This window comes from Macaca nemestrina, chromosome 8 (assembly GCF_043159975.1).
Source record: "Macaca nemestrina isolate mMacNem1 chromosome 8, mMacNem.hap1, whole genome shotgun sequence".
NCBI lineage: Eukaryota > Metazoa > Chordata > Mammalia > Primates > Cercopithecidae > Macaca > Macaca nemestrina.
This window is the reverse complement of record NC_092132.1, coordinates 85,955,852-85,968,217: the sequence shown is the minus strand read 5'-3', so window position 1 is coordinate 85,968,217 and position 12,366 is coordinate 85,955,852. Positions and strand designations below refer to the sequence as shown.

Below are 12,366 nucleotides of genomic sequence, written 5' to 3'. Positions count from 1 at the left end.
TTTTGTCTGATATAAGAATGCTATCCCTGCTTGCTTTTGGTGTCCTTTTGCATGAAATGTGTTTTTCCACCCCTTTACTTTGTGTAAGTCCTTATGTGTTAGGTGAGACTCCTGAATGCAGCGGATAGTTCGTTGATGAGTTCTTATCCATTCTGCAGTTCTGTATTTAAATGGAGCATTTAGGCCATTTATATTCAATGTTAGTATAAAAATGCGAGGTATTGTTGCATTCATTGTGCTCTTTTTAGCCTGTGTACTTTGTTTTTTGTTTGTTTGGTGTTTTTTTTTTTTTTGTTTTTGTTTTTGGTGTTTTTTTTTTTGCTTTTTAACTTGTATTTTTGGTCCATAGGTCCTGTGTGATTTATGCTTTAAAGAGGTTCTGTTTTGATGTGTTTCCAGGATTTGTTTCAAGATTTAGATCTCCTTTTAGCAGTTCTTGTAGTGCTTGGTAATAGTGAATTCTCTCAGCATTTGTTTGTCTGAAAAAGACTTTCCTTCATATATGATGCTTAGTTTAGGTGGCTACAAAATTCTTGGCTAATAATTGTTCTGTTTGAGGAGGCTGAAGATAGGGCCCCAGTGCCTTCTAGCTTGTAGGGTTTCTGCTGAGAAATCTGCTGTTAATCTGATAGGTTTTCCTTTATATGTCACCTGGTACTTCCATCTCACAGCTGTTAAGACTCTTTCCTTCATCTTAACTTTGGATAACCTGATGACAATGTGCCTAGACGATCTTTTTGCGATGAATTTCGTGGGTGTTCTTTGTGCTTTTTGTATTTAGATGTTTAGATATCTAGCAAGGCCAAGGTAGTTTTCCTCGATTTTTCCCTCAAATATGTTTTCCATGCTTTTAGAATTCTCTTCTTCCTCAGGAACACCAATTATTTTTAGGTTTGGTCATTTAACATGATCCGAGACTTCTTGGAGTCTTTGTTCATATTTTCTTATTCTTTTTTTCTTTGTCTTTGTTGGATTGGGTTAATTCAAATACCATGTCTTTGAGCTCTGAATTTCTTTCTTCTACTTGTTCAATTCTGTTCCTGAGACTTTCCAGAGCATTTCATATTTCTTAAAGTGTGTCCAAAGTTTCCTGAATTTTTGATTTTTTTTTTCTTTAAGCTATCTATTTCCTTGAATATTTCTCCTTTCACTTCTTGTATCATTTTTTGATTTCCTTGCATTGGACTTTGCTTTTCTCTGGTCCCTCCTTGACTGGCTTAATAACTAACCTCCTGAATTCTTTTTCAGGTAAATCAGGGATTTCTTCTTGGTTTGGATCCATTGCTGGTGAATGAGTGCTACTTTGAGGGTGTTGAAGAGCCTTGTTTGGTCATATTACAAGGGTTGGTTTTCTGGTTCCTTCTCATTTGGGTAGGCTCTGTCAAAGCAGAGGTCTAGGGCTGAAGGCTGTTTTTAGATTCTTTTGTCCTACGGGGTGTTCCCTTGATGTAGTACTCTCCCCTTTTTCCTAGGGGTGTGGCTTTCTATGAGCTGAACTGTAGTGATTGTTGTCTCTCTTCTGGGTCTAGCCACCCAGCGAGTCTACCTGGCTCTATGCTGGTACTGGGAGTTGTCTGCGCAGAGTCTTGTGATGTGAACCATCTATGGGTCTCTCAGCCATGGATACCAGTGCCTGTTCTGGTGGAGGTGGCAGGAGAGAGGGGGATGCAATGGACTCCATGAGTGTTCTTAACGTTGGCTCTATTTTTGTGCTGGTTGGCCTCCTGCCAGCAGGTGGCACTTACCAGAGTGCATCAGCTGTGGTAGTATGGGGAGGAACTGGCAGTGGGTGGGGCCCTAGAACACCCAAGATTATATGCCCTTTGTCTTCTGCTACCAGGGTGGGTAAGGATCGATCATCAGGTGGGGGCGGGGCTAGCATGTCTGAGCTCAGACTCTCCTTGGGCAGATCTTGCTGTAGCTGCTGTGGGGCACGGGGGTGAGATTCCCAGGTGACTGGAGTTGTGTACCTAGGAGGATTATGGCTGCCTTGGCTGAGTCATGCAGGTTGTCAGGGAAGCGCGGGAAAGCTGGCAGTCACAGGCCTTTCCCAGCTCCCACACAAACTGAAGGGTCAGTCTCACTCCCACTGTGCTGCCCCCCACAACAACCCCCAGTCCATTTTCTGGCAGAGAACTATAGGGGCTTGAAACCCTGCCCCAGGCTACCCACCTCCCAGTTGCAAAAGAAAAGGGCTTGGTTCTTCCCCCGCCTATGGAGTTTGCACACCAGATTTGAGCCCTCCCTTGAGTTCTGGCCAGCAGGCTTCTTAACCCGTTCAAATTATTACAAGTTCAACTAGAGATTTCCTTCTCCCTGTGGAGTTATACTGCCTGCTCCTCACCCGTTGGATACTCTAGTGCCAGCCAGGAATGGGCTGCTAGGGGACCCAGCGAGCTCCCAGGGCCTTTCTCCTGCTTTCTCTATCCCTGTATTTCGCTCCACTCTCCAAATTGACACAGTTCCAGGTAAAGTCGGAAACGTCTCCTCCAAACAGACCTTCAGCTTCTCCAGTGGGGGTGTGTCGGTTCAGGAGAGGAGAGTCTCCCTTTCCCAATTCTGCAGTTTGGGCACTTACAGTATTTGGGGTGTCTCCTGGGTCCTGCAGGAGCAGTCCGCTTCCTTCAGAGGGTCTGTGGGTCCTCTCAGGATTGCTGGTTTGTTCTTGCGGTCCATCTGGAGCTGAAATTCACAGTGTAAGCCTCCGCATGCTGCTCTGTCCAGAGCTGCAATCTAGTCCTGCCTCCTGTCTGCCATGATGATCCTCCTCCCAAGAATCTTCTTTTGTATTGAAATTAAATACATTTAAATTTAATTATGAAGATAGATAAAAATGAGTATCATTAAAATCAGAGTACGAACCTGGTACTTTGCTCTGTGATATCACCCTCACTTCCACAGTGTGTCCCCAAGAATCTTTGTGGATTCAGAAACTCTGGCGAACATGGTCTGAAAACCATTGTTCTAAGTTACACAAAGCTAGATTTAAATGACTAAGGTACAAGATGAGACAGAGACACACTCACATTGGGTAGAACAGGCAGACAAAATTTTGTTTTTCCTATTTGACATTAACACTTAATCTGCCAGGATACAATTTACTCATTCTGACCCCATGTAAAAAAAAAATTATATATTAAAGAAAAAGCTCTAAAGAACTTTCAAAAAACAGAGATGTCCATTGAACTCCTATCTCTACAACTGCCGAATGTGGCTACCCATCCAAGCATCTTACACCATCTGTGAAAGCTAAAGATCCCAAGGTCCTGTACTGAGATAATTATGCTTTAGAAAGTCTAAATGTTAAATGTAACTAGATCTTCATTAAAAGGGGCTTACCACTGGGACCATTTTTCAGTCCATAACTTTTCTTGTTCTTAGATTCATAGTGTAAAAAATGACCATTTCAACCTACAAATTATATTATTCTTAACACATTTCTGTGGAAATTGATCAAAAGTATAGTAATAATTACTTGTGGAGCAGTTTTTTTTTGTTTTTTGTTTTTTGTTTTTGGTAAAAAGACCTATTTGGACCTCATGTAGAATATAGATCTAAAAAAACCCAAACTTGTAACTTTTTAAGCTCTCAACCATAATTCTGTATACATGGTAAACACCTTAGTCTTTATGTTGATTTTTTCTGTCCCCCTTTGACTATGAGAAAGGAGAACTTTGCTCCCCCACGTACATGTATTGTGGTGCTCAAAGTCCTGGGATGTCAACTTGATCATGGTACAGAAATACAAAAAGGTCATAATATGACCAGATAGTGACCTACTTAAGGTCCTTGTTTAAATGGAATCTTTTCTGAGACCTTCCCTGATCCTCCCATTAAAATTCCAAATTCCTTCTCCCCCAAACTGCATATCTGCCCTTCCTGCATTACTTTCCCCCACAGTGTCCATTACCACAAGTATATATTATGCTTATTTACTTTTTAAATGACTTCCTTGACCATCAAAATATAAGCTCTATGGGAGCAGAGATCGTTGCTGGGGCTCCCTGAGAAGCACCCGCACGGTGATGATTCTCCTATCCTATGATTCAGAGATGGAGCTAGGCCATAAATGAGGACACTCCGAGGGTTCACATTCTCAGGTAGGAGAGATTAGAAGGGCTGCTTCATAGCACTCAATGGAAGGTACAAAGTGGCTAAAATAAAGACAGAACTTTTATTCACCTGGGCCCATCCAAGGAAAACAGACTGCATCTTATGAACAAAATGACCTAAAATTTGAAGATTTGTCACTGAGGCCTTAATTCTTGACATAGATCTGATCTCTCTGTTGGACTCTTTTCTCTCCAACAATAACTTCCCCTTGCTTGTTGTCTTGGCAGGTTAAACATCCACAATGTTCAGACACATGTGGTTGTGTCTTCAAAACTTCCCTAGGACCAACAGTTCATTGACCACTTCCTTCTCTTTAGGTGCCAGTATTCTCTGTCACAGATCACCCATGAGGGTGTTCTCTGATCATGGATTCACACTGCAGAAGCACCGCTCCTTTTACTGGAACAATCGTGTTGTAAAATCCCAGGCTGAACCAGTTCCTTCTTGTCAACCTTCCTGGATGAAGGTTTCTGAAGAAACTTTTGCAGGGAGATCTTTCTGTTAACCCACTGACAGAGAAGAAACTTACCAGGATGAGAGGCAGGACTGGCTACATAAATAACAGCCCGGTGAAAAATAAATATGTGAGACTTCCATTCAAAAGTTAGTAAGGATTTCAAGACGGCAAGAGAAACACTAAAGCACAGGCCACTGCACTGCTGGGAGGTGAGGGAGGTGTCAAAGAGAGCTTTCTTGAAGAAGTCATGAGGCCTCACACAGAAGAGAAGTTTCCAAGGAAGAAGAGACAGAAAGTGTGAAGACGGAGGCGTGGAAGAGCAGGTGGTGCAGAGGCTCTGTCAGCCAGTGTATGAGGAGCAGGTCAGAAGGTGTGAAACTCTAGCCAGAGGGTGAAGGGTTTGCAGCAAGGGAAGGACATACTCATTTGCATCTCAGGATTGGGAGTGGGATGGAGAAGGAACTGGAAGAGGAGAGCCTGGTGACAAGGAGATGTTGGACACGCTGAGTCTGTTTAGAAGGTTGGATAATGGTCCCAAAGACATAGGTCCCAATCCCTGAAACCTGTAAATGTGACCTTAGACATTAGCGTACTAGAGTGGTTGGAACAATGTGCCACACACTGGGGGGCTTAAACAACAGAAATGTATTGTCTCACAGCTTTGGAGGCTGAAGGTTGACATCAAGGTGTCAGCAGGAAGGATTTATTCCTGGCCTCTCTTATAAGCTTGTAAGTGGCCATCTTCCCCCTATGTCTCTTCACAGCATCTTCCTTCTATGAATGTCTCTATGTGCAAATCTTTATAGGGATAAAAGTCTTTAAAAAAGGGGAAATTTGCACATAGAGTGGCCCTTGGATTAGAGCCACTCTAATTACCTCATTTGAACTTGCTTACCTTCTTAAAGACCCTGTCTCCAAACAAGGACACATTCTGAGGCATCCAGGGTTAGGGCTTCAACATACGAATATTAGGGGGATGCAGTACAACCCACAACACTTTATATGGCAAAGACATTGCAGATGTGATTAAATTAAGGATCTCGAGATGGGGGGTTATCCTGGATTATCTGGGTAGGACCTAACTGTAATCATAAATGTTCTTATAAGAAAGAGGCAGAGGGAGGTGGAAACACATGGAAGGGCAGAAGACAACGTGACTACAGAAGAAGAAATGAGAGTGATGAAGCCACAGGCCAAAGGATGCCGGAAGCCCTCAGAGGCTGGAAGGAATACGGTCCTGCTGACACCTGGGTTTTGGCCCAGTGAAGCTAATTTCAGACTTCTGGCCTCCAGAACCCTAACACAGGAAATGCTGTTTGTTGCTTTCATAAAACAGTGTGCAGTTTTAAGCCACCAAGGGTGTGGTAATTTGTTACAGTGGCTATAGAAAACCAATAAAAGCAGGAAAAGCTGATGGATTAAACTAAGCCTATGGCAAACGGAAAGGAATCAAGATCTGTAAGGGAGGAAATCACATGGTATGGCTGGCCATGTAATGCAGGAGAAGGAGCAGCTCTCTTTGATGGCTACTCAATTTCCATCTTGAGTGCCTGTTGTTCCTAAATTCAGGGCAAGACAGGAGAACATGGTTTGGGGAATTGAATCATGGGTCTAGTTTTAGGGTGATGATGTTTGATTTTCCCATGGTTATTCAAGGTTAGCTGTCTATTTGATCTCATGGCCAAAACGCTAAAAGAGTAAATGTTAGGCTAATTATGGAGCAGCTAATCATGCTATAATATCCTCCTTCCCACATTCTGATCTTTATAAACATTTTGATTTTGGTCAAACTTCTCTATTTTTATAAAGCACCAGAGTCAAGAGCTTGACCCTTTGCCTTCAGGATAAGCTAGGGGTAAGCTGGCTACGTGTCCTGCTTTGCCCGGGCAGTGCCAGCTTATGCCTGTTGTCTCAAAGACTCATCAGATATAGGCACCCCCCTTTCACTCTGAAAGGAATGGTAGGAGAAATATACTATGTGGTCATCTCGACACCGGGTGGGGGATGGGATCTTTCTGTCTTGCACTTTTCAGCCTAAGGTACAAATTAAAGTCCTGAACAAGGGACTTGCCCAGGGTGCTTAACTCATTAACTTGCTTACTTTAATGTAACCTTCATGCTGGGGGGAGGGAGAAAAAGTTTATACTTGGCTATAGAGTATTAGCTCCAGTGCCTGGCGGGGCACAGTAGCTTATGCTTGCAATCCCGGCACTTTGGGATGTGGGAGGATCCTTTCAGCCCAGGAGTTCAAGATCAGCCTGAGCAACATAGTGAGACCCTATTTCTACAAAAAGTAGAAAAATTAGCCAAGTGTGGTGGCACATGCCTGCGATCCCAGCTACTCTGGAGGCTGAGGAGGGAGGATTGCTTGAGCCTGGGAAGTTGAGGCTGCAGTGAGCTGAGATCACACCACTGCACTCCAGCCTGGGTGACAGAGCAAGACCCTGTCTCAAATAAAATAAAATAAAATAAAATAAAATAAAATAAGATAAAATAAAATAGCCCTAGTGCCCTTCTTTCCTCTAAAAGAGTAAAGAGTGGCTGCTTCATGGGCAAGGTCAGGGCAATTAGGCGCTTAGTAATGCTATGGAAAAAAATAAAATAGATGTTTTTGGAAGCTAGCCAGAATGAGTGCAGGGAACAATGACTCTAGGCTTTCCCTCTTTCAGGCTGGCTGAAATGCTTTTTCATTTTCCAAATATTTGCCATTATCTTGTCAGCGTTTGCATCTCCATTCGTGGTCACTCAGTCTTCACTTGCGAATGAGCAGACATGCCCTCCATGCGCTGCATGCTGGAGTTTGCATTTCCTGCCGCCAGCCACTAGTAGCACACCTGAGTGAACTCAGACTTGCTGAGGCTAGAAGATGAAGCATGGACATCGAGGGCGTCCCCATGCCATTGCCCTGTCAATCAGAAGTGACACAGTAGACTATTCAGTGCCTGGGATGTTGCCTTGATTGTCTGTATCCTGGTAGCGAACTTGGCAGTCATTTTGCCTGGGGAGTACTGGTGTGTTCTGGTGCTGGGAGCTTTGTGTTGCCTGGAAGGAGCCTTCCCTTCTGAACATCAAGAGTGTGCATTTCACGCTCCTAACAAATGGATTTAAAATAGAAACTTGCTTGTATCACATTAGCCTCGTGTGCCAAGTGAACTAAAATGTATTGAATGTCAGACACTGCTAGTTATTTCACAGATAATCTAATGAGTGGAACTTGTAAAATATTACCATCCTATTACAGATGCAGAAACATGGACTGAAGGGGCTAAGTTCCCAATTTGCAAAGGAAGTTCCCAATTTCACAAAGAAGGGAAAGACAGAAGCAGGACATGAATTCAGGTATTTTAATCTCCAGAGCCTGTTCTTGTTTCATTTTATTGTTCTGCAAGGTGAAATGTAAACACAAATACACCAACTAAATAATGGAAAAAATACACAAACTAAATTACTGGATGATTTTCTACAGCTACTCTTTGTACTACCAAAGAAGTACAATTCTACCCAAATTTGTAGTACACAAGGTTGGTAATGTCAGGCTTCCACTTTTTAAAATGCTAGTCTAGTGGCTAAAATTTCTGTAGAGTTTAGCTGTTACATCTTCCTTCAGCAAATTCTTATTCAAGCTTTCATGCTCTCACAGAAGACGAAGATGAAGAAGTTAATCTTTATATTTAAATGGTGCTTTGTATTTAAAGTCAAATTGGGGTTTGAGGCCCAGTACAGAATAACACGCCATCCTACAGCAATGAGACTTTATTGCTCTATTACAAGCATTATTTCATGTCCTGCTGTTGAAGTCTGTCCCTTTTCAGAGCTTAAAGCAAGCAATGCAAAGTGCTTTGTCATCCATGATATATGCTAAAATCACAGGTGGGGAGATGTGAAGAATTTTTATTCTTACAGTCTTTATGATGTTAATGATTCTCCCGACAAAACCACTGCATTTTATGTAAAATTAAAAATTCATAACCTGTGAAACTCATAAAGACTTAGCATCAGCTACCATGGAGTATCACCGAAGTAAGTATGGTCAATTTTGTTTGTATTCTTACAGATAAACAGAAAAAACTTTCAAAATTCTTTGACCCTGCTTTTTGCCGTTTGAATGGTCATGGTTGAGTGGAAAATCAATGAAGTGCTGTGAGAATTGCACCTCAGTGTTGCCGACAAGCCACACAAAAATCCAACTTTTCACAGGAGATGAAGATTGCCTTTGCTTCATTTACTCTCTTAAGACACATTAAAATCAAAGCTATCACCCCATTTGGCCATCTGTCAATGCTCCCTACACAGTAAGCGGGTAGACTTTGTTCCTGGAACACCAGAATGGGAGGATGTTTTGTTGTTGTAATAAATGGTTTTAGGCTTACGAGACAGAATTAAATCAATGCAATTTATAAAGTTGGGGTAAAAATGTTAGATGCAGTTTTCTAAACTACAGAGAATTATATATGGATGAACTACAATAAATAAAGCACAGCTTTAGCAGTTTACAGAAATAAGTGATAAAGATGAAACACATTAATGTATAGTCTTTCATTTGGAATCTTTTCTTGCTTTCACAACATGCATACAACCATTCTTTACTTATTAAATTGCAAATTTTATGTTTGAATATAATACAGTAAATAATGGTTCCCAATTTCCTTCCTAAAGTTCAATTTCCAGTTTTGTTTAGAGTAGACGAAAACCCTGAAAACCTAAGTTTTCGAAGGCTTTTGGACAATTGTTCTCCTGTTTATTAACAATGCACTGCCTTTTAACAATGGCGTGTAGTTTTAGATTGAACATACTGAATCCAGTGTGCTGACCCTGAACTCAGATGCGAGTGCTCGCTCTGCAAATGCTGATTAATAGAACTTGTGTGGCCAACATCTTCAGAGCTGTTCCAGGCAACAGAGATGCCCTGGGCCTTGCTGACAAGCTCATAGAGACTTCTGTTCTTCTCACTACCAAACTCCAAGTCTACTTCCATGGTTTGCCATTTGCAGCAGATTAAACTCTTGCCTATATTGGTAGATTTCACCAGGCATGATGAGGTTCCAGGGATAAGCCACTGTTTAGTAATCAGTCAGTCACAGGTTCTTTTAAACGTGGTTTTATGCAGAAATTTGTAATTTAATCTATTGGAAAAAGATAAAAATCAAGAAATCATAAAATGTGTCATATTAGAAAAAAATTGAATGATACAAAAATCTAATAAAAATGGCTTCCTCTCAAAAAGGACACTTAATTTTCAAGGCTCAATTTGTTTTGATGGAAATCTCATTTGCTCTAATACTATCACTGTGTTCCTGGAACAAGTGAAATAATGATAACAGCAATAAAATAGTGATCTATGGAATGTTTAGTTCCACTGGTTAATAAGGATTTGGGTTTAGGCAACAGTTTATCTCATTACTTTTTATCTTTGAAGAGTCACATGCTCATTTAGATATTAAACACTCAGAGAAAGCCTATGATAAAAAGTGCATTTAACTTTTTCAACTCTCTTGTTCCCAAATCTACTAGAATGCAGAAACTCTTGTTTGCCTTAATATTTACTTGTATTTTACAGAACAAATTTTTGCAGAATTCATTTTGGAAAATGCAGCCACTGACAGCTGGGATAATTTTCTAAAGGAAATCATTACAGCCTTCTTATCACTTTCAAGAATGTCCCTACAATTCATAAAAGTTGGCTTTTTACTGTCCTCCCAAGCATTTTCCTTCTTACAACAAAATAAAGTTACAACAAAATAAACTTACAACAAAATAAAGTGTCTGCCAAAAGTGAATGGAAAGGTAAAACGTGGCATGTGCATGAGGGAGTTCAGAAGTGTGAAATAACTTCGTACACTACAGTGTGGAAGTTCTCAAAGATACATTGTTAAGTCAAATAAAGTATGGGAAAAATGATTTATCACACAATATTATTTAAACAAATTATACAACAAAATTTTCAGTAATATACACATACATAATTGATATCATATACACTATATATATAAAAATATGTATGATGTAACATATACCTAAATAAAGATATGAAAGTTGGGTTAAAAATACATGCATTAAATATTATAGGCTGGAGTGCCCATAATAACAGGGGAATGAGCTAATAAGAAAAGAGAATGATGGAAAAGTATACAAAAAAGTAAAGCAAAGTGCAATGCAATAAAATAGAATGAAATAAGAGCCTTCCTTGGGCCAGTCATGACAATCTGCCATGATTCAATTCTGGGCACTTAAGGTCCAAAAGACAGAAAGAAAAAGGGTTCCAGGTCATTGTGATGTATTTGATTTTTGTTCCATAGTACAAGAAATCCAGGTCCACTTACTTGGTCCAGCTATAGGATTCACTGTGTCCGCGTCTTCTCTGAAAGACAGTGGCACCTTTTGGGGCTATTCAACCTCTCCATGTGGGAATCAGAGGGGCCAGAAGCTCTTGCAGCTTTAGGAATCTTCCTGATTTGGGGTCCAGTACCTGGAAACTAACCATAGTTAGTCACAAATTCAGGCCCTTTCCCTGAACATGAGTGCACTATAAGGGTTCTGTTTACAAATACTGGGAAATTACATGGTTAAGACCCAGACTATTTTCCATCAAGGTCAGCTGCCTCTGATAGCCTATCCTCTCTGGGGCATGCAGTAGGAGCTACAGTTGCTTGTTCCTTCTCTTTGACTTTGTACATCTGTGTCTGAACCTCTCAATCCCCATTCCCATCCATATACATTTCAATATTTTACATATATATCTGTCTATATAACTCTTGGAATAGTGCTTGATACTTAGCAAGTACTCTAAAGGTTAATAATTATTTGTTTGACTTATTATTTAAACCTGCTGCTACACAGTCTTTCCTTTGGGAGCTTTGCATCCCAGGACATTAAATGTAGAAAAAGACTTTCCTGCTTATTCTAGAAATAACCATTTCTGCAGGTATCCAACTGTGATTGTCTGAGAGGAACAGCCCAAGAAAATAAAAATTAAAAATACGAGGCAGTCACATATACTAAAATATCCTACATGGTTCCTACAGCATTGTCCCTAATTTTTGACTCCATTGTTGAGATGGCAACTGAGAACCTCACTTGTCTTTGTTTTCATTATTTCAAGAATGAATCTCATTAAATATTTTCTTCACTCATTTCTTTGCCTAACATTTCCATGCTTGATGAAAAGCACACAGAACTCCTCAGCAATACAGACCTTGAGCCCCAGTACATGGTCATCTTCATTTCCCATGGGAGGAATGGCATGTTTTCCCCGCTTACTCTGCTAGAGGCTAAGCAGAGTCTCTATAGAACTTTTCTCAACACACTTACTTTTCTTCTCAGTTATACAAATCTCATGGAATCATCCTACACTCCCTTGCGTCTAAGGGTTTGCCTTTAATCCTCTGCTAGTTGATTATTTGCAACCATTGTGAAATGCTGTAACAGAATGGGTGAATATTTCTCTTTCTTATGTAATTTTTGTTCAGAATTTAATTTAACAGGCTTTAATATTGCCATATGACAAGAAGAAATCAATCAATTTTCCTAGGATTCTTTCACCCAGAAATACTTTTTCTTTCTTAAGTTATTGAAGGCCCAGTAAGAGTTGATACAACTGAAAATAAAAGGTTATGATGCTAATAGGTTGGTGGCTTTTTTTTTTTTTTTAGACGGAGTCTTGCTCTGTTGTCCAGGTTGGAGTGTAGTCGTGCAATCTTGGCTCACTGCAACCTCCGCCTCCCGGGTTCAAGCGATTCTCCTGCCTCAGCCTCCTGAGTAGCTGGGATTACAGGAGTGCACCACCACGCCCAGCTGAT

At 40.7% G+C, this 12,366-nt stretch overlaps 1 long non-coding RNA gene across 1 annotated transcript in view; it reads left to right on the top strand.

The window, feature by feature from the left end:
• Positions 1-10,805, top strand: part of LOC105482237 (uncharacterized) — a 45,668-nt gene extending 34,863 nt beyond the window's left edge. The window contains exons 2-3 of the long non-coding RNA XR_987483.3: positions 7,812-7,909; positions 8,625-10,805. This is a non-coding gene — a long non-coding RNA (uncharacterized lncRNA). The remainder of the gene's footprint in view (positions 1-7,811; positions 7,910-8,624) is intronic.
• The last annotated feature ends 1,561 nt before the right edge of the window (positions 10,806-12,366 follow it).